Source organism: Rattus norvegicus, chromosome 13 (assembly GCF_021556685.1).
Source record: "Rattus norvegicus strain SHRSP/BbbUtx chromosome 13, alternate assembly SHRSP_T2T, whole genome shotgun sequence".
NCBI classification, from domain to species: Eukaryota; Metazoa; Chordata; class Mammalia; order Rodentia; family Muridae; genus Rattus; species Rattus norvegicus.
Window position 1 is genome coordinate 93614715 of NC_141546.1, and position 23563 is coordinate 93638277.

The 23563-nt window shown below is 45.1% G+C and overlaps 1 protein-coding gene and 1 pseudogene across 2 annotated transcripts in view; both read right to left on the reverse strand.

Moving 5' to 3' along the window:
- Positions 1-23563, reverse strand: part of Smyd3 (SET and MYND domain containing 3) — a 556924-nt gene that overhangs the window by 311677 nt on the left and 221684 nt on the right. The window lies entirely within an intron of this gene.
- Positions 1910-22953, reverse strand: Rpl23-ps6 (ribosomal protein L23,pseudogene 6; annotated as a pseudogene).

Below are 23563 nucleotides of genomic sequence, written 5' to 3' on the forward strand. Positions count from 1 at the left end.
GTTCACCTCTCATCGAAGGGGCTGAATAATAATTACAAGGCTGGCGACACTGGGCCGTAATTGCATGGGCAGTGTTCCTTGGTGTTTGGCGTTAGCCCCTTGACAAATTCCAACCCTCTCATGACAAGACCAATACAAAGCAGACGACTTTCATCCCCCTTAATTTTATACTTTCGATACAACATATCAAACCAGTCCTCTCAATGCTTCTATGTGGTTTTGGTTAAAGAAAAGTGCATAGTCCCAAGCCTATTAAGCAATTCTGCTCCACAAAACCAAAGCATGACCTTCATGGCAAGAACTCAAGCAAACCAGGGAGCTTGACTATCAAGTCCAGCTGAGAGGAACCATCAAACATTTGCTGGTGGAATTTTCACCACTGACAATGCTAAATGCAAACAACCTACTGTGCTAAATGCTGGCAGCCTGCTGTGCTAAATACTAACAACCTACTGTGCTTGCTTTCCCCTGCAGCTTTCCTGGCAGGGTGGAAGATGTTCTTAGGAGACATCCCACCTCCTTGTGGCTCTCAAACCACCGAAACAATGGTCCCCAAGATACTGTTATATCCTGGGAACCGAACACTAGCAGAAGGAGAATGTAGGAGCCTGGTGTCTGCCAGAGGAGGATCTATCACCAGAGAAGACATTTCAAACAGTTCTAACCGTTTATCAGACCACCTTGAAAGACAGACCAGAGTCACTATCAGCGACAGGCCGGACCACACCTGTTAGGGTCTGTACAGCAACACAGAGCTCTTTCTACTCAAATCTCGCTCTCAGAAACTCAGGGATGGACTCTACAGTTCACCACGTCCTCTTATTTGTTCTTCCCAGTGTGGCCACATTGAACAAATCTCTTTTCTCTGGTTTTCTCTAGGACTCGTGTGTTTAATTGGCCTTAGCACCAGAGCACTGGCTCGAGAGCTCCGATGAGGGCTTAGCTCCTGATCTACATTTGTCTCAAATCATCGCTAAACAGAAATCACATTTATCCTGTGCCGGGTAAGGGTCTTCTCAGTACAGAAGTTTTAAACCTAACGGTAAAAATCAGACTATCGGTTTCAACACCAAAGACCTAGTATGGCTACTGTGTATAGGTCACTCCTCAGCAAAATGTTCTCGAAGCCAAATGCTCCAATGCCAAGAAGGCTCGGAAATAGAAAACAAGGGAGAAAACGAGAATAAAACAGCTGCTGAAGATGTTTTATGTTGTTGATGAGAGCGGAGAAAAGAAATTTTACCACCACATGGATTCCCTAACAGTTTAGAATCTAAAGAAAGTTTTAGAATGCCATCTTTTATAACACTCAATAGGAAGATATCTATGATATTTGGGAGCATATTTTGGAAATTATATCATGAGCCAAAGCTTGACTTGAAAAGGCACCTTCGTTGGCACCTTTAAAAACCACTGAGATTGAGATGGCCCAACCGTTAAGAGCACTGGCTGCTCTTCCAGAGGAGCCAAGTTCGATTTCTACCACAAACATGGCAGCTCACAATTGTCTATAACTCCAGTCGCAGAAAATCTGGTATCCTCCCAGAGGGATGCAGGCAGAACATCAATACACAGAAAAATAAAAAGAAGAATAATTTAAATATATAAATAAATCTAAAACTCGTTTGTAAAAGCCATCGAGGTTCCCTTTCTCTGTGGAGTATGTGCTGAGTGGTTAGAGACACAAACGGCTGAGGAAAACACGAGAGCTCAGGGCCTGGCAGAAGCAGAAGCTATCTGTAGGGCGGAGGGTGCTCTACAACACACGCTAGCTGACTTGGAGATCAGAGAAAGGGACATCAAATCAAACTGAGGGACATGCAGCCTAAAGAATTACAGTTCGTCTGAAGACCAAGTGTGAATTTGCTTCACCAAAAAGGTGGCACAGGTTGTATGCACATCCCTAATCCCCAAACCAAACTCCAAAACGCACCTAGACCATCGGATCTTTTGTTTTTTTTGTTTTGTTTTCAGAGCAAAGACTTTCTAATGAACGCATGTTACAAGTACACTGGAGAACCACGCAGTGCTCTCTCTGCATTGGATGCCGTCCTGTCCTGCAAGTCTGCACGCTCCTTTGTAACTGGACCTGCGATAGCAGAACCTTTCATCTGACCTTTACTGTTTACTATGACCCCTGCATTATCTTCAAAATAAAGAAGCTCCCCATCTTTTCTTCGACGTGACTTTCGTTGTTGAACTACCACCGCCAGATGTACCTTTTTTCTTAGTTCTGGTTTGCCTTTCTTAACTGTGGCATCACCATGTCGCCCACACCAGCAGCAGGAAGTCTGTCCAGCCGTCCCTTGATTCCCTTCACAGGGATGATATACAGGTTTTTGACTCCTTTGTTGTCAGCACAGATGATGATAACAGCTCCTACCAGAAGACCCAGGAAAATTTGGAATTTCGCTCCGGAGGACCCACCAAGTCATCTTCGACATCTTGAACATCGGGAAAGAGTCAGAGAGCTTGTTTTGTTTCTTGAGAGAGGGTCTCATCCATCCTCAACTGCCTGTGAACTTACTGTATTGCTGAAGAGAACCTTGAACTTCTGACTCTCTGACCTCTACCTCCCGAGTGCTGGCACCACAGCTATTTGCCAGCAACCTGGTGTCTGCACTCCTTGCACCTGTGCATTAGGCGAGCTCTCTACTGAGTACAGTGTCAGGCCCTGCTCCTGGGTTCCATAATTTGAAGATTAAAGATACTCAATAGTTCAAAACTACGTACAACTTCCAAACCCTGAAATATCTCAGGCTCTGAGTCTATGAGATTAAGGAAACCCTTTTACCTTTTAGGTAAAACGTTGGAAGCAAACTATACTTAGTGTTTGACTAGATGAAGGGGAAGACAAGACAAAGGAAAGACTCGGGGATCATTAGGTAGTCGAGTCATGAAGGCAATGTGGGTAACATCCAAAACCCAGGTGTGGGGATCCAGGGGGCTAAGGGTGGGGTTTCCTAAGAGATACAAAAGCAAATCTCAATACTTAATAAGCCTTCAGCTGTGTATAGCAGTTCACGGCTGCAGTCCCAGCATTTGTGAGGCACTGGGATGTTTGTGAGTTTAGGGCCAGACTGAGCTACAAAGTAAAGCCTTGTTCCAACACAACAACAACAACAACAACAACAACAACAACAACAACAATAACAACAACAACAAAGCACACTTCTTTGCCTTACGCCTGTTCAGAATAACAGATGCGTCCCGTGCAGGGCTTACAACAGTAAACCAGACCTAGATAAAGGAAAAGAGCCCCAACGCCGATCCTCTGTCCTTCCTACAGTGTCCTCCTCTCTTCCGATTTGTGTCCTCTGGTTGCACTTTTGCCTCTCTCCAGCTTATGCTTAGCCTTCTCTCCAAAGTTCCTTCCCGTGGCTTTGAGTGCACAGTTTGCAGACAAGAAAATCAGGGCTCAGAGGTAAGTAACTTGCCCAAGGTCAGATGGGGCACAAATTACCCTCTGTCCCAGAGCCTATGTTCTTCATCCTAACACTCTGCGGCCTGGTTAGGAGGCTACGGCAAGGCCTAGGAGAGAGCTCAACAGCTAAGGGCCTGCAGAAAGAATGAGGATGTCTGGTTGGACCTGCAGCATACACAGCTAGGAGCAGCAGTGTTTCTATAACCCAGAATGGGGACGGAGGACAGAGGTGACCAGATTCCTGTACTCTACTGGCCAGCTGGCTAGCCTGATGGGCTCTCTCAAAAAGTAAGGTGAGGAACAAGTGAGGAAGGCACCTGACATTAAGGTCTGGCCTCCAGAGTCATGCACACTGCAGGTGCATATGCCACAGGTGCATGTGGCTATACAAACACATTTGTGTATGCATGTGCATATGCATGTATGTGTGTGCATGTGTATGTGTGTATGTATTCCTGTATGTGTATGCGCGCGCGCGCGTGTGTGTGTGTGTGTGTGTGTGTGTGTGTGTGTGTGTGTGAGAGAGAGAGAGAGAGAGAGAGAGAGAGAAACAATTATTTTTCTTATGATGCCAGGCTTCCAAGCGAGGCTGGCATTCCATCAGACGTTGTGTGTAGATCAAGGAAACATGATAACACAGATCTCTTCTCAAGTCGCTCTTTGTAATCATGTTTGCGGTCAGCTGCAAAGGATGTTTTTGTTTTCTTTTTCTTTCCTTCTTTTGTTTTAAATACCAGGAGTGTTCTCTATCCATGACAGGGTCACCCAGCAGCACTAAAGGAAAGAAGTCCCTCCTCTCCCTTGCCACAGGGGCAGCCTTGCTGTCCTGTCACCGGCCCTCTTGTTCTGTTTTCGGTATTCTGCTATTCTGATTAGGCACACCGGAGCCTAGCATAATTCTATCAATCCCCTAGTGGAATTGAAAATCTTCAAGCCAGGAAATATATTTCGGGGCTTTGAATTTCTCAAGAATCACAGCACCACAAGCTTCTGATTCCCGAGTTTACAGCCCTGGACCTGTGGTTCTCGTGAGCAAATTCCCAACAGATTTGAAGATTTCTGGGAAGCCCTGGGTCTTCAATGATTCTGGCAAACATATTACTTCCCACTGGCTGTGTGGGAAGGGGCAGTTGCAGGTGCAAACCAAGGGGGACAGGGGCCTCTAAATAAGTAAAGAGCTAGAAGCATCGGCCGCAGAAGCCCAGGTTTCAGAATGAATTATTAAAGCTGACGATGGTCTGCTGCGAGGGGAACGGCTGACTTCTAAATGAAGGTTCTTTTCCCAAATGCTGCTTCTGTAAAGTAAAAACCGACTTGTTATTCTCTCGACTCTTTCTCCATCCTCGGCGAAAATGAGACAGCCCTGTTGGCTTGTGACGGGTGTGACGGATTCTGACATTTCACCCAGGAAATGCCATCCTCTGAAATGGCCAGGACGAAGACCATCCTGCCCTGTGAAATGGCACATTTTGACAGAAAGCCACCGAGACGTGAGACAGGGCATCTCTGGTTGGACAAGATGTGGCTGCATTTGAAAATGTACCACGCATTTAAAGCTTCACATACAGCACCTAAAGATTAATAGCATGGACCCGGGTGTGATCCCCAGTGTCTGTAAGGACGGTACTTACACGGTGGAAGCAGGCGAACTAAGATCGTCCTCCGCTACAGAGAGAAATCAAGGGTAGCTGCGGGGACACGAGACCCAGTTTAAAATAGAAATAAATATGTGCTGGTTAACAAAGGAAAGTGGGTTTATTTTAGAATGACCCAGCATGCAGATATATGGTACAGGATTTCGTGTTTTGTTTCTGCAGTGGTGGGATGGAACTTACGGTCCTGTGTACAGCCTACCACAAACCCCTATGCCAGCCCTTTGTTTGCTTTTTTCCTAAACGAAGTACTTACTGAAAAAAAATCAGAAAATGCAGGTATATGGAATACTTGGTACATTGAACTGACACGTATAAAAATACACGCACACAGAATACACATCACTGCCTTAGCACCACAAACTCCATGTTTCTCTCTCTCTAGTGAAACCCTCACTTGTAAAAACTTCACCTTCAATCTATTATAGCTGGTTTTTACTGAGTTAGAAAATATTTATGGAGCAGCAACTTTAGGATCAGACATGGTTCACCGTCTAGGACAGTGAGCAAGGGACCTAGTAAACAAAACAAGATCATTTCAGGTGTGCTAACGAGGTGGTGGTACAAAAAGACATGTGCAGGACACAGAAGACAGCACTACCTGAGAAGGGGCAGCCACGGCATCCTGAGAAGGAGGTTTAAGTAACTGATGAGAAGAAGCCAATCGTTAACAATTAAATTTTAAAAAAATATCTAAGGAAATTTTGGAAAGACACATGTAAGCAGAATTAAATTCTACTGTTTACAACAGAACACCAGACGAAACGCTTCACTGAAGGGGAAGGCTCTTGATCTCCCAGGACTCCTGCAACATCAGCAGGGACCCAAATACATCAGTGTTTTCTTTTTGCCACCCGGGGCGTGGTCTCCATCTTTCAGCCTCCCCGCTGTGCCTGGGCATTCTGAGAGCCTGACAGAAGGGAAGGTTACCAAGCAGCCCTGTGAGTCCTTCAGATCAGGAAAGAGCAACTGTCCCAGAAGCCAGGCCCACCGGCTTTCACTGACATCGGCTTTGAAAACTGTCCTCAGCCATGATGAAGTCTGTAAAGCAGTGTCGGAAATGATCAATTGTAATATGAAAAGGTGTGAAGTTTTGATTTATAATCAATTGGTCTTATTGCTCTGGGGCAGGGGTGAAACACCGTGGCACGGACTGTATAGTGGAATAAAGACACAGAGACTGGGATCTAACAGTCACTTGAGGACACGCCCCTGGTAACCCAAAGACATCTACTAGGACCCACCATTTCCCAGTAGTGCCACAGGTTGTGAGAATCAAAGCTTTGACCTGTGGGCCTACTGAGAGCAGTTAGGACCCAAACCATAGCAGAAAGTTTTCTGATTTGAATTGACCGAGGTATATTTAAAACAAACAACCAAAAACCTAATGATAGTGACTAGGAAGAAAGCATGAATGGACAGTGTCTATAAAGTGTCGTGGGCAGTTGATGCTGCAAAGTCTCTGATGTGACAAAGGTTTGTGCTAGAGTATACAGGACACAGGAATCACAGTGCAGGAGCCACATCGGGGGAAACCACCACAGCAGGGAAGGGCTGGCCAGGGCCGCAGGGTGGCAAACACAAGAATCACCTGGCACCTCGTGATCACCTCACGTGAGTCTCCTCAAAACCCCGGTGGTTATTTCTCTTATTTTACAAATAAGAAAGGAACTGGAGGTTAAGTAACTCATTTAAATTCACAAAATTAGGAAAGACAGGAGACAAAACAAGGTGATCTGGCTTTCCATGTTCCTGCTGAAGTCTGTTTCTTGCTACGTAATGCAATGCTAGATGCTGTGCCCGAAGGCCCGGTTACCCCAGGGATGAGAGAATCCACAGGTAATTATGTGACCTTGACCCCCACGTTATCCCTGATCGGTGAATGAAGACACCTACAGACTATAGCTGGGCAGAATTGAGATAGGTGGGGTCCCCCTCTGTTCCCTGCTCAAGGTCTGAAGAAAGACTTCAAAGGGAAGGTAGAGAGGGGAGAAGATGCCATGGGGGAAGAATCTTAAAAACATGGCCACGAAGGCTGACCAACTGGAGTTAAGAGCAGCCCAGACAGAACATGGCAAGTCATTGAGGGGTTACTAGCAGGGAAGCAGACCTAACAGCATAGAGGGTAAACATCTGCCCAGCTCTAGTGCTGATGAAGGCTTATTATAAAGGTTGTGTGTCTTTTATCTGGGAACGGAATGGTTAAAGGCAGGGTAGAAACCCTGGTTGAGAAGAAATATCAGCTCCCATCCTGTCCTGCTCGCACACCTGCTTCCAGATACATCCGAGAACCAGCCAGCTGGACGCATCCGCCTGCCTCCTTCTGGTGCTGGCGACTGTCTTACTCGTGCCCACATTTCTTCACTGCTTACAGCAGCTCTGGTTTGGAAATTCTGACTTCTTCCTGTCTCTTTACCCACCTGACAGTATAAGAAGAAAAAGTGTGAAACGAAAACTGAACGAACCTTTTCCCGTGGCTCAGGCTAGCGATGTGAAAACGTGTGGTAGTTGGAAATAAATACCTCCACAGCTTGGCTCCCTCAGCTTCAGAGGGGGAGAGAGAAAGAGAAGGCCAAGATCGAAAAGCTCTCCCCAGCTCCCCGGCACTGGAGCATTAACGAGCTATGGAATCTGCAAAAGTGAGCGCACAGCCTAGGGATGTTTGAGAGCTAAATTGCTGTGCGCGATTAAGGAAGGTGGCAGGGCTCTGTGAGGACGGGTCAAGGCAAAGGGCTATGAAGACAGCTGCTCAGGACATCACGGGACAAACCTCGGTTTCTGTATTATCTCCAACACGGTCACCAGATCCCTGATGCAGAACTTGTCGTGAGCGCTCAAACCACAGAGAGAGGCAGCAGCAGACCGGAGGTGATTCTTGGGCAGGAGTAGGGGGAAATGTTCTCAGATCATAGCCAGGACAAGCCAATCCTTAAAATCTGGGGACGACTAAGGGAAGATAAGAGACCCTGCAGGCCTAGGAGAGAGAGCTGGAGAGAAGGCATCTACAGAGCCCTGAGAGAAGGAAAGCAGGCTGTCTGACGACTCTTCTCATCCAGAACATGTTGGCTACACATGCTGAGGTCTCAAGCAGTAAACGGGGCAGCCCCAGGATGGCAGAATTGCTTACAGTAGACCTCAGTCTCCAACGCCACTTCTCCATCTGCACTTAAGAGCAGAGCCCCATCCAAATGCATCTGAAGAGGCACAGCTAGGGAGTCCACCTGCATGGTACCACCGTGACCAGGCTCTATTTACTGACGTTAAACAGGCTTGCTTGTCCCACCAAGGGGCTTGCGGTGCAAACTGCAAACTCATTCGGTTGTGTCCTAAAGTGCTTGTGACTAGCCCCTGCCTATACTCCAGTGTCATCCTGTGTTGCCCTCACAGTTCCCCTGAGTACCTAGAACTGATTGGGGAGAATCTGCAGCATGTGCTATGTGATCTACTAGCGCCTACTGTTAAAAGAATCTAGAGATTTTGTTCATCTTAATCTGAATCAAGTTTCCCAGCGAAGGAAGGTCATGGACTGGGGGACTATACAGAATAGCCAGCATTTCCCAATAGTAGATGGATGCAAAGTTCTGAAACCTGAGGTCTGTTCTTGGGGAATTTGTTGTTGTTGTTGTTGTTGGTGGTGGTGGTGGTGGTGGTGGTGGTGTGTATGTGTGTGAGTGTGTGTGTGTGTGTGTGTGTGTGTGTGTGTGTGTGTGTGTGTAGACAGGGTTCCAATCTACAGAACTCCCCATATAGCCCGGACTGACCTGAACTTGCAACAATCCTCCTGCCTCAGCCTCCTAAGTACTGAGATTACAGAAGGGAGACAGTAGTATAGACCAGATCTCTTTTCGACACACAGCTGAGAATCATCTCCAACGTTCACACAGAATAAAGTGTGAGGACGTCCAGATGTATAAGGCTCGCTCCTCTGCCAGAATTGTCACAGGTAGGTATGGACAATACCACGCGCCTCCCTGGTAAGCAGCTCGGAACATGTTACTTTACTAGAGATCTGTTTTGTGTACAGGAAACTATTTTCGGCCAACTGTTAGTCGTGTGCTGTCGGCTTGTTCAACGCACATCCTAAGTGGCCCAGAGCACAGAAGCCTCTCCGGCTGTGTGCTTAGGTTACACACATCTACGGGAGACACCTATTGCAGTTAATCACTCTCTCCACAGTGTTACATGGAGTCATAAATAGTCATCCTCCTAGAATACATCAATTATTTTTTGGCAATTATTTCTCTTGAAAAGATCCTTGGGATATGTAATGGCTGGAAAGATAATGAAGTCATGTTCCTGACATTGTAAATCATCATGACTTTTGTTTCTGATGACCGGCTGTAACCAGGAGACTGGAAATCACAACTCTACGTGACTAAGAGCTGACAAGAAGGACAGGGCTTCAGTCCACATGTCTAGGCTGCTTGACATTTTCCAGTTTGCCTTGATTTTGGTAAAAGGGAGGGGATGACCTTGAAAACAATTAGGCAGAGCAAAGCCGGGTCTCCCTCTCTGTGACAGCACGTTCACGTCTTGATAGATCCGTTGAGCATTCGGGAAGCAGGAGGAAATTGTATTGCTCTTTAGCCAGTGCGTGTGTGTATTTTATGGGCCTATGCATATTCACAACCAGGCCTTTTTAATCTCCGTCTACCTAGATGCCCCTGAACTTGGAAGTGAAGGCCCTGAAGGCCTGGCTCCCTGGCATGGGAAACAGATCGGATGTCGAAAGACGCGCAGACTCTGCCCGATGATTTTTTTTTTTAAGAACATGTGTTTAATTAGAGTACTCTCAATAAAAACATAAATTCGGACTAGGTTTCTAGGCTTGGTGTTTATTGATCTAGATGCTCTTTAAGAGGGAGCATGTACATCTTGATAAATCAATGAAGCTGCTGCTATTGCTCCGTGAGAAGAACAAGTGCAATTAAAAGAGAAGCGGGGTGGCAAACGATAGGACAGAAGGGATACCCACCGTGGGTGCCATCAGGTCCTGGGGCACGGATCCAGCAGTGGAGCAAATGCCCTGGACATCTCTAACAGCCCTAGAGCCTTGGGGCAGAGGACACTGGTTGAGGGTCTGGGCAAAGCAGAACCTCGAAGGGAGTTCAGACAGTCAGGGCTGGGAAGGAAAGAACTTCCTTCATAAGAAATGCTGTAGTTGGGGCTGGGGATTTAGCTCAGTGGTAGAGCGCTTACCTAGGAGGTGCAAGGCCCTGGGTTCGGTCCCCAGCTCCGAAAAAAAGAACCAAAAAAAAAAAAAAAAAAAAGAAAGAAAGAAATGCTGTAGTTATTGTAGCCGTGTATTGGAGGTAAGACAACAAGCATAATTGAAGTTTTTGTCTAGTACCCCAACCTTAAGCAGGGTCGACTTCTCTGACTAAATCTAAAACTGCACAATGTGTTAAGCCCGTTTCTCTCACTAGGTGGCTACAAAGAGGGCAGCATGGTGATCCAGGTAAGAGGAAAAGATACAAAAACTCGGAGCTGCTCTCAGGAGGCAAAGGCCATACAGACCCTGGTATTTCTGGTCACTGGGAATTACGCTTATTTTTTTTTCCTCTTCCCACTGTGATAAAATGGGAAATCCAGAGGTAGAGGGGAAGGAGAGGAGAGAGGAAGAAAACTCAGGTGAACAAGAATTAACTTCCATACATAGGAACAACATTAGTGGAATTGGGAGGAAGGGGAGCATTCCAAAGACCATTGTCCTCGGTGCTATCTGTGTGGGGGAGGGACATGTGTGTAGGATTATGTGTATAGGGGAGGGACAAGCTTGTAAACTGAGAAACCCAGGGCCCACGAGGAACTGTGGGCTTGTGCCTGGATTGTTTCCTAAGTAATCTACTTTTTCATGTACTCATACCATATGGGTACCTGCCCTAAACCAGGCTTACTGTCCTTGAGAGAGACCAACAATGCCTCTCTTAGTATATATAGTTAGTATCTTACAAAAGGGTGATACTGGGGTTGGGGACTTAGCTCAGTGGTAGAGCGCTTGCCTAGGAAGCGCAAGGCCCTGGGTTCAATCCCCAGCTCCGAAAAAAAGAACAAAAAAAAAAAAAAAGGGTGATACATCGGTTACTTTTCTGTTGCCATGAAAAGGCTCCAAGACCAGAAGCAATTTGTAGAAGAACTTGTTTTGCCTTATGGGTCTAGAGGGATAAGAGTGCACCATGGAAAAGGAGCCATGGCAGCAGGCAGCAGACAGCAGACAGAAGGCACAGAGGCATGAGCCTGAAGCTGAGAGCTTACAATCTCAACCACAAGAACAGGCAGAGAGAAAGTGAACTGTATGTAGACTGAGTGTTTTCGTTACAGTTTCCATCGCTTTGAAGATATACCATGACCACAGCAACTCTTACAAAGGAAAACATTTAATTATGGCTGGCTTATAGTTTCCAACACTTAGTCCTTTATCATCATGGTGGGGAACACATGACAGCATGCAGGAATGCACGGTGCTGGAGGAGATTGGAGTTCTACAGCTGGATCCACAGGCAGCAGGAGACTGTCAATGGATGTAGCTTGAGCATAGGAGACCTCAAAGCCCACCCCCTCAGTGACACACTTTCTCCAACAAGGCCACACCTACTTCAACAAGGCCACACCTTCTAATAGTGCCACTCCCTATGGGCCAAGCATTCAAACACATGAGTGTCTATGGGGGTCATTCCTATTCAAACCACCACAGTGAGGGTATATGATCTTTGCATAGCAAGTCCAGGACACTTAATCCTCCCCAAACAGTGCCACCAGCTGGGAACCAAGTGTTAAAACACAGGGCCTATGGGGGAATATTTCTTAAACTACTACAATTGACTAACAATACAAACTGGTAGGGAAATGACCATTCCTGCTAGAGAAACATATACAATCAATTCATCCTCTTAACCAAGGTTCTTTGCCAATCGCTGAAAACATACAATGGTAATTAAGTTGCAAGACAGATCTGAGGGTCAGTCATACATACACGATGAAGGAAGCTATGGGAATTTATGAGGAGGCCTAGAGATGCTACTTAAAGAACAAAATAGGTAGAAAAATGAGCACACAGATCTATGTGGAAGAAACAAGGAGGGCTTAATGTCACAGAGACCTTGTACCAAGAGCAGAGGAGAGAGTTTTGTCCAGAGGACAAAGTGTAATAAAGTCAGACATGAAGAGTGCATCCTCAATCCAGCCACGTGGGGACTGCTAGTCATCTCAGTGAGGTGAGCGGTGTACCTGAAGACCAAACTGCTAGGGACATGTGGCAAGAGATAAAGATATGAGAACTAAAAATGTCAACTGGCTTAGAGTCACGGGAGAAAAGAAGTCTCGTTTAGAGAATTGTCCAGATCAGATTATCAATTGATATAGGAGGGTCTAGCCCACCGTGGGTATCACCGTTGCCTGGGGAGATGATCCTGGGCTACGGAAGACCACTAAGGAGGAGCCTGCCGGTGAGCAGCAATTGGTGTCCCTCAATGTTTCCATGTCCAGTTCCTGCTTGAGTTCTTGGCCTCATTTCCTCAATGATGGGCTGTGACCCGGAAGTACAAGCCCAGGAGTAAAGCCTTTCCTCCTCTAAGCTGTTCTTGGTCCCAGTGTTATCACAGCCATAGAAAGGACACTGGAGCAAGTGGGGACAATCCAGCCTGGCTGGAAGTCAAAGGCAGAGAAGGAGAGATAGAGAGGACACGGCTTCTGCTCCCTCCCTCTCTACTTTCAAAAGATAGGAGAGACATTAAAAGCAGTGTGGGAGTTAGCATTAACTGTCCACCTGAGACGATCTAGAATTGCCTAGGAGACAAACCACTGGGCGTGTCTGTGAGGAGGTTTCTGTCTCCCTTTAAATGATGTGGGAAGAGTGTCCCTTAATACATAATAGTCTGTGGATCCAGACTAACTCGAACAGCAGAAGGTAAGAGATGCACCAGGTTGCATCACCCACTCCTCCTGCCTGGATGCAGATGCAATGTGTCAAGCTGCCCCGTGCCCTGCTGCCATGCTCTCCCTGTTATGATGGACTATACCGCACACCGTTTGCCAAAATAAACCCTCCCTCCTTACCTACCTTCTTGTTGGATATTTTGCCAAAGCAAAGAGAAAACAATAAAGAGAAAATAGAATAGAAAAGAGAACATGTAACTGATGGCATGCAGTCCATGACATTAAGGAGGAGAAGGGAGAAGAGGGAGGGGGAAAGGGGGGGAGGAGAGAGAGAAAGAAAGAGGGGGGGGGAATCTACAAAGCCAGAGCATGTCACTTGTCACTGGGGTCTGTGAGACAGAAAGAAGGTACTGGTAAGGGCTGTGGATCAGGAATTAAAAGAACTTACCCCACATCCCTCAAGCCAAGAATGTTCCCAGGGTCTGGAGGGATGGCTCAGCGGTTAAGAGCACCAGCTGCTCTTCCAGAGGACCCAGGTTCAATTCCCAGCACCCACATGGCAGCTCACAACCGTCTAACTCCAGCTCCAGGGGATTCAGACACCCTCACACAAAGATGCATGCAGACAAAAAAATACCCAATGCACATGAGATGAGATAAAAGTAAATCCTTAAAACAATTCTCAGGCAAGATACAGCGTAAATGGCTGGCGGTGACATACCTAGCACATCCAGGGTCCTAGGCTCCGTCCTCAGCACTGACCTTCCTCCAAATAAGAAAGAAAAAAACCCCAACATACTCTTGGACATACTCAACCTCACATATTGTTAGGCTTATCCTTCTATTTTTCACTCCAAGACTGGAAAGAAAAAGCCAGAAATACAGACACTGCTGACACCACACACTTCGGTGACCTGGAAGACTCTGTAATTATTAGCTACATGTGTACGCGGCTGAAGTAAGGAAAGAGCAGTCATAGCTTCTCTTTGACGCGGCCCCAGGTAAACTGCTTCACCTCTCTGTGTCCCTAGCTTTCCCGTTGGGAAGAAAATACTGCATTCTTGCGGTCCCTTACAGATGTGGTGGGGAGGCGGGACATGGACATCTAAAGGGTTCTCCTTGGGGGAACTTGGACTGAGACCGGCAAAGGTTTGTTCTGAGCCAGGACTCATCTGCAGGGGTCACACAGGCCACGGGCTGCTGTGTTCCTTGCACATCCCTGAAGAAGAAAGGTATATATTTGCGCAGACAGCTCTCAGAAGCATGCTCTCGCGCCAACTACCTGTGCCAGTATGCGTGACTGAAATGTACCCGAACTGGCAGAAGGGCGATGTCATGCTGTCTGAGCATGCATGTGAGGCTGGTAACTCCCTGCCGACGACTCGCTGTGTGAAAAAGCAGTTAATCCCTGGGCTTGCCCAAATGCAAGCCTTCTATTTACTGACTGTCTCTTCAGTCCATAGAGACTCCATATTCTGTCTGCACTTTGCTCATTTTTTTGGGGGGGGGATATTCCCCAGAGTCTACAGACCCTGTCAATCATGGATCCCTGAACATGTTAAACACTTGAAATAACTGGCTAATGGTTGTATTTGGGTAGCTTACTATGTTGCCCATAGGACATGTGATGTGAAAGAGTAAATATTCTAAAGAGCTGGTACTGGTGAGCTACTTGACATGGGATAGCGTATGAGGTGAAATGCATATAACATCCATCATTTTTAAAAAGAAGCACCAAGCAGCAGTGGCACAGTCACACCACTGCGTGGCCACCAGACTATGGCTGTAAAATGCTCTCATCACCTGAAGCGAGTTCTGTGCTTCATCCTACGAGTGCAATGGCGCTGGCAACTCCTCCATCTTCTACGGACTTACCTGTGCTAGCATCTCATACAGATGGACACAGGCAACAGGACCTTTCTGCCTGCCTCCCTTTTAGCTGCTACTACAAGTATTCAGGATTCATCCGTGTTATAGCATGATCTATGTGCTTCATTCTTTGTGTAGCTCAAGTCCTCCAGTGGACGCATCCTACCTGGGTCGCCGACCATGATGAAGAGTTTCACTATGAGCATACACATGCACGTACTTAAAAGTACCAATGCTAGTTCTGTCGGGTCCAGTGAAGACATAAGCCAGTGGGAGTTCTGGGCCATATCTGAACTCTAACGTTAGTCTTTGAAAAACTCTTTTCTCCACTGACTGTCTATTTTATAATCCCATCAACAAAATACAAGGATGCTGACTTCTTTATATCCTCGTCAGCATCCATTTCCCGTTTTCCTGTGTCTACGCACCCAGGAGAACTGCAGTGACAGCTCGATATTTTTCTGATGGGAGCATCCTCTGTGTCGAATGCTTTGGAGTGCCCTTTCATGTGTTTGTTGGCCGGCTGTGCACATATTGGGGAAATGCCTAGTAAGGGTCTTTGTCTTCCTCTTCATGGTTGTTTGTAAGGTGTTATCAATCAAGGCTCTGCCACACTCCCCCCTGAACATACTCCTTTAACAAAATAAAATTAAAAACAGGATGCTAAGTGTGTAGAGACAGGAAGGCTGTGCCCCGAACCCTGACTGCTCAGGTTGATTCTGGAACCCAGTCACCGAGAGCTGGGACAGTCACCAACTGTGACCCATAAGAGTGTCATATACAACGATGTATGACTGTGCAGTGTGGTGAATGCTAATTTAATCTGTTTAACTCACAAGGATGCAAAGCTACAGTATGTTTCAAAAATCAGAACGTGACTAACAGACACCATTCTCATGTATTATACACATACTCCACAGAGATGAAATACTGTCATTTTCAAGTAGATATAATAAATAGAAAAAATTTCAACTCGATCCTGAGTATTTGTTTTCCAAATATTATACAAAATTAATAAAACCATACAATAACATAAGAGAGAAGAAAACATGTTACTACAAACTGCAACTTTAAAAACATTTGTATACTAATGAGAAAAAATAAAATTAAAAAATATATGTGACAGCATCCTAAAATGGGGAATTTAAGGTGCTGATTCTGCTCTATTCCTCAGAAAGGTCTACTGAAATATGTTGTGTGTATATTTTACATACGGCATATATACATCTATAAAACAATTACTTCAATTAAATGATATTCAAGTAATATAATATCATGGTTATTTCCCACTAAAATTTCCCCTTTCCAATTACTTGCAATTCATTTAACCACTTCCATATTGCTGGTCTGTATTTGGGGTTTTTGTTTTTGTTGTTGTTTGTTTTGTTTTGTCTTGTTTTGTATTGTTTTTGGTTGCTTAAAATAAGACTGTAATTATTCAGGGCATGGTGGCACACACCTTTAATCCCAGCACTAAAGGGACAGAGACAGGGGGATCTCTGTGAGTTCAAACCTACTTTGGTCTCACATGGGCAGTTTTAGAACGAACAGCCATGGCTACCTAATAGTGAGACCATGTCTAAAGAAAAGGTATGCGGGTAGGGGGACAATTATATCAAAAGTTCACTTTCAATTAGCCTGTTTTGACTGTTAATAAATATTTCCTAATTTTCTCTACCACGAAATCAATAGTGCTGTGAGTGAATCAGTTCTAGCTCCTGCTAACATTGGAACATTAATATTTTGTCCTATTTTTCACCAAATGGAGCCTCACCATTTGTCTTTCTTTGCCTATCAGTGAGATTAAATCCTTTCTCGTATATTTACAGGCGACGGAGTTTCCTTCGGAGAGTTTCTGCATACACTATCTTACAGATGCATTCTTCGACATGCACAGTAAACACTTATCTAAAATAAATAATGCCACCCAAAAGCGTGCTTTGGCAACGCTGCCACCCTAGCATGGCGGCCTTATCTCCACACACAGTCTGCCTCCCCATTAACCTTCAACACTTCTGAGGGTATGGCGAGTTCTTTGTATTTTCTTTGGAGTGTGTAGGCTCTATTTATTTCAAGACTTCTCAGAGAATTTATATGCAAAATACATGATACTTTCTAAGCAACTGTTCAATCTTTCTCTTGAAAGTGGAAAAATATTTTTCTACGCTTTCAGAGCAGAACAATCATATGCTTAGACCATGGCACCCGGGGTAGAACTTGGTTTACTTTCTGTGACTTGTAAAACCGTTTTAGTTCCCACTTCAGTCCAAGGGTTAGTTTCTCAGTTTCCAAATATTAGGTATGGTTATCTATGTCTCCCCAAGATGCTGTTTCCGTAAATGTTTCAAAGATGATCGAAAACAGATGTTCCTAGGACAGATACGAAGCTAGCATCATTCGATTTTTGATCCTGAGTTCTTCACACCTGATAGAAATAAAGCAGCCCCCAGCCTCCTTTAGTTTTAACTAGCCTGACTCGATGCCTAACTTTCTCTATAAGTTGCCACATCTTGGACCAACTCTTCAGATAAGGCTGTGATGTCACCACATATAAATGGGTCATTATTTGTTTCTTAATAATGAATATATTCTAGCAATAGAAGCACAGAGTAAAGTCTGAAAATTTTTAGTATTAATTGTATCTGCCTTTCTTCACCATTTTTTATTGTTTACATCCCAAACGCTGCTCCCCCAACCTCGTCCCTCCCTCCCTCAGGCCCTAACCCATACCCCCTCCCCTTCTCCTCTGAGAGGGTGGGACTCCAGGTGGAAACCCTTCCACCCATCTATCCCCCAACCCTGGCACATCAAGTCTCTGCCAGATTAGGCTCATCCTTTCCCACTGAGGCCAGATTGGGCAGCCATAAAACCTGAACTACCTGTCTGCTACATATGTGCCACAGGGCCTTGTTCCAGCCTGTGTGTTCTTTGGCTGATGGCTCAGATCCTGAGAGCTCCCAGGGGCCTGGATTGTTGGCTCTGTTGGTCTTCCTGTGGTGATCCACTTACTTCTGGGGCTTCCATCCTTCCCCCAACCCTTCCATAGGTGTCCCCAACCTCTGTCCAAGGTTTGCCTGTGGATCTCTGCTTCTGTGCTGTCCTATTCAGAGGACAATTAGGCTCCTGTCATGTCTGTCCTTTTGGGTCTGGGTTACCTCACTCAGGATGATATTTTCTAGTTCCATTTATTTGCCTGTAAATTTCATGATGTCTTTGTTTTTAATGGCTGAATAGCATTCCATTGTGTAAATGTACCATATTTTCTTTATTCATCCTTCGGTTGAAGGACACCTGGGTTGTTTCCAGTTTCTGGCTATTATGAATAAACTGCTATGAAGATAGTGGAGCATGTGTCCTTGGGGTATGGTGGGGCATCTTTTGGGTATATGCCCAGGACTAGTATAGCTGGGTCTTCAGGTAGAAGTATTTTCAATTTTCTGAGAAGATGCCAGATTGATTTCCAGAGTGGTTGTACAAGTTTGCAATGGAGGAGTGTTCCTCTTTCTCCACATCTGAGGCAGCATCTGCTGTCACCTGAGTTTTTTATCTTAGCCATTCTGATTGGCCTCTGCCATTTTTTTTAACTTGATAAAATGTAATTTCGTTCCTTGCCAGATTGTAGAACTTTGCTACTTTTAGATTCAGGAATGTCTAAAATGCCCATTAGACGTGACTTATAGGAATGTACACATACATATATTCAAATCTCCATAAATTTCCACGCTTAAATCTATATTTTGTCTGTAGGCTATGCATAAAGTATTAAAATATTGGAGAGAAATTTAAGTATTATGTCATATGTAGGAAGTATAGTATATAAAAGGAGAGGAGTATTATGCCACATGCAGAAAGTATCATAGTTTATAAACATAAATATCAACTTTATTAAAATATAGTTGAGTATCATTTTATAAAATAGTACGGTGCAGTGGCATGTAAGGGGTGACTAAATGGTAACTAGGTAAGCTCTAAGATAGCATAGCTGTGCTATGACAATGTGATTCTCCTGATACACACACCCCGGAAAGAGAGTTACCGCTCAGCAATCCCACTGCCGAGTGAGAACGAGAAGACCACTGCACGCTCACTAAACAGAATTGTGTGCCTGTAGGATGTTGTTCATGCAGGTGAAGGCAGACAAGATAAAACAAGGCCTGTCATTGGGCAAGAAGGAAGGGAGGCGGGAACAGAGGTTTTAGAAGAGAGGGAGAAGAGGAGAGGGAGGGACAGAGAGAGGAGGAGGAGCTGGGAGAGCAAGACGGCAGATGTTAAGATTCTTCTCTGTGCATAGATACAGGTTGTTATGACTATTTTTAAGGGATGGGTGTGTGTAGGAGTTTGTGCTGTGTAGATGGGCAAATTATATCTCATCAATTGGGTCAGAGGTTATCGTGTGGTGTGTTCTTTCATGTGGTGACTTCATTGAGTCTACAGTAAGAAATCAGCGAGATAGGTGGTCTCTGTATGTAACTGGCGTGGCAGCGACCCACCTTGGGAACTAGATGGGTAGAGAGATTGCTGCCTGGCTCAGAGAGTAGCCTTCAGCAGTGTGAGATGGGATGGAGCTTAGCGGGTGAGACACTTCCTGACTGAGATGAAGACATCCCTCAGATGCCATGTACGTACAGTGACGGTACTGGCACAGGATAAGAGAAACCATTTTTTATTATTTACTGCAACATATGTCTTTCTATAACCTGTAAGAAAATATTCTATATGAATAGCCTGAAAGGGACACTCCTTCGTGGCTTAAGAACTCACTTTAAATGTCCACATCTGCTGCCTGAGTTTGAACCATTCATCCTCAGAGTTGGGGGTACTTCCTCAGAGAGAACCCTATGCTTTCAGAGCGCTTGGCTAGTCAGCTGTGAAGACACAGTGTCCCCAGACACCTCACAGTTATGCTGAACAGTATTTACTGGACAAGGTGTGCGACATACACAGGCAATGCTCCTGGAACCCACAGGGCAATTTACTTGCCTGTGTGATTATGGGAGAACGTGTCAATCACCTAATTACCAGCTATTCACTGTGCAGGGCGTTAAGATACATTGTAAATGAGGTGTGGGTAAATTAGCTGGGAACTCCAAATGCATTATACTATATTTTATACAAAATAAAAATCTTTTTCGAAATATGTAATTTATTCAAAGGGGTCTCCTATCTTCAATACATTCTCCACAGAAAATAATTTGCATTGACTGGAGAAGTTATCTTCCTTCAAAATCCTTTTAGAACATTTATTCATTCAAAAGCAAAGTAACGGGAACCATGTTTTCTAACCTAAGTAGTATTATACAGCTCCACTAAGAATAAGACATTCTGTTCATCCTTCTTTCCTAGTTTCCTTCTGATTGACTTGCCCAGTTTCCAACACGACCTCCCTCCAGGAACTAGAAAACAACTATTAACTCTTTACATGATACTCAACCTCAGAAATTGTCACACCCCAAACTGGAGATCGCCTAAAAATATCACCCTCATTCAACCACAAGGAGGAGTGTCAGGGGTAACATGAGACCAGCTCCCTCCACTGCTGTCTAGCTCTGCAGAGAAGAGTAAATTTTAGGGTCATTTTTGCCTCTGTAGTGCCCTTAGCCAAAAGAGGAAAGTGTGAAAAAATACTTTTGAATTGGGGTCAGTTTTAGAGGGAAAAATGCATTTTCTTTAAAACATGAGAAACGACTCACATGCTCTGTCCATCAGCAAAAGATCATTTTCAAAGGAACGAGAACCAGGCTTACATCAGCATTTTGCTGGTGCTGCTGGTGCGTCCTAAGTCCCTTAGATGGTGAAGCTGCATGCTCTAGGGTTCAAGGGAACAGGACGAGGACTGTGTTCGTGCTAACCAACTCAGCTGAAAAGGAAAAAAAGCCTAAACAAAGATAGATGCTGACATCCCCTCAGGCCTGGTGTGCAGTTGCAAGAAACACTGCAGCTCCTGTTTGGCCTGAGGTGTCAAGATCTGTGCTGGCATCTGAGTCAAATCTCCTCCACAGTTAATTTAAACCGTCCAAGACTCCACTAATGTGCCGGACGTTTTCAGAGCAATCTCTCCATTTTGAGCAAATTACATCTCAACCGCTATCTCTTAAATCAGACCCCATTGTTCTCAACTCAAGGATCACTTGAGTATTTGTAAATGTAAAAGATAAACAAGGATGGAAATCATAAGCCACTATTAGGAAAGCCAGAGTTAACTTGTCAGTTGTTTAAATAAATTCTAGGTGAAGGACCATTGATTGACTAAACAGATATGATTCCCAACTCCAGCTACTTATGGCCAACTCATCCCTAAACCTCCGAGTCTTACCTTCCCATGCCGAATCAAGACAGGGAGGCTTTATCCCATTTATTTTTTTGTTTTTAGGGCCTTTATAATTTAAAAGGCATTCTTCCTATAGCCTTTCAGCTGGCTGACTCTATACTGTCATTTTTAAACCCCTAAACAATATATGTAATGATACAGGGCTAGAAAATTTAATAACTGAGTAAGATTAAATATGCCCACCTAGCAGCGCTCCTCAAAAGGCACAAATACAAGACCAAGCGAGCACGCCGGAAAAGCGCCGTGGAGCCCAGAGTGTCCTGCCAGGAAGGCGGAAGTGAACGCTTCGAATGCGAAAGTTCTCTGGTGACATTAGCCTCACATGTCCTCGGGCCAGCACATCCCTGTCAAACAGTCCTTATTTACACCAGGCTTCAGCGAGGGAGAGGCCCACACTTCCTGTTTCCAAGAGCTGCGCCTATGCTTAGTGGTGTTTATAAAAATGGCATCAGTTTCCTATTTGAATGTTAATTATTGTTGTGACACGCGAGATAATTTAACTTGCTTCGGTAATTTATTCTTCCCTCTAATTAGATGTAGTAATTGGAAAATCTTCCAGAGTGTAACAACAGTTCCGAAGGTGAAATGGCGGAGGAGGGGGGGGTGCTTGCTGCAGGAACTCAGTCATAACCTGGAGGCAGATGCTTAATTGGCAGTCACTTGAATGAACCAAGCGAGGAATTAGACATGGCCCTTCTGGCACCAAGTGGGTGGGACCCGTGACCTTTATGAATTGCCTGATTCAACAGGTAGGCAAAGCTCAAGTCAGAGGACAGAGCTACCCTCAACATCGAACGTAACGTAAATGCTCAAGGGGTATTCGGAGGGACAGCGATCTCCAAACTTAGCTTAACACCCCAGAGTCTAGATGCCACTTATAGACAGTTCAGAGATGCTCGAGGACCACAAGCCAGGGGACTCTGCTGGAGTTGCTTCCATTGTAAGAGTGTTACCGGAAAATGAATAGGGCCACGGGTAAGTAGACAGGTATGTGCATAAATTTAAAATATCGACAGCTAGCAAGTGGCCAAAGACTTAACACAAAAAGATCTCTGATCTCTTACTGGTTTTCCCCAGTTGGACCAAAGCGTTATTACAGGTCTTCACCTACGATTCCCTCTTGGAGATATCCTGATGGATTATTTCCATCCCTTGCACATGAAGAAAAAATACACCTTGCACCTGTCTTCCACCTGTAATAGTGCAAGCCAACCTTTCCTCTTCATGTATAGTCTCCATCATTTGACCTTTACGTAAGTAAATCCCACTGTCGTATCGTTTTATAGCCCAACAGGCCAAGAGTTTTATACCTTGTTTTTAACCTCAACATTCTAATTCCTTAAATACATAAATAACACCCCCTTGATGTCTTCAAATACTTAGGCTACATCACCTTTCCACATTGTTACCTTTTGTCCTTTATTTGTGTCCTGAGGATAAGAGAGAAACCCAGACAGTAACACTGACTGATACTTAGTATACAGTGGGTGGCCCACCCATGGCTCTTTATTCCTCCCTGGCCTGCTTTTCCCCATTGATAAAGCTGAATCATCTATTCTAGAGAGCTGACTAGAGCTGTCTCCCCATGCTGTCTTCTCAGTGGTCCTCCTGTCCTTCCCACTTCCAGTTCGCTGGCGGTCATTGGAAGGATCTGATTAGTTGACAGTTGGCAAAGTAGGTGAGTGGTCATGGGCCTGGGAGCTCACTGGCTGGCATTACGTGACCCTCCCTGCCTCTCCCTGCTGCACGTAACCACTCACAGCCACAGGGGTTACAAGACAGCGAAGTCCAACTTTCTGCGCCATTTTTCCTTTGTTGCTGGACTAGTCCCCCGAAGGGAGTTTTTCCCTCATGCTAACTGGTTACATCTCTGGTGAAATTCATGAAAGAAGGGCAAAGTAAAGATGTGGTTCCTTTCAACTACTGTCAAAAGTTTGGCCTATAATACTGTCTGAAGAGTAGCCAATGGGGTCTTCATGTTCAGCTCTGAGAAAGTCAACACATCCTTAGAAAACCAAGTGTGGGGTCTTACTGTGTTCCGGGCTTGGGCACGTGGTGAGGTGTGTACCATCACCACCCTGTCCTCTCCACAGAAGTCTCTGCAGAGTAAGTCTCCTTCTATAACCAGAGCATCCCCAAGTAAGAAAGCGTCCAAAACACAGAGCGTGTGTCTGTAGGAATCAAAACCACTTGCTATGCCCTTATACCTGTGTACAATGTCACGAAGGTTTTGTTACATCTTGTTTTGTTTTGTGTGGTTGATGCAACCACTGTAACAAGATCCCAGGAAGGTAAATTTCCCTCTAAAAGACTCCCCAGAACCCACAGTAACAGAGCACATGATGAGAAGAGTCTCAGAGAAATAAATGAGATAAATTGTAAACACACAGACGCCTCATGCCAAGGATGTGGTCC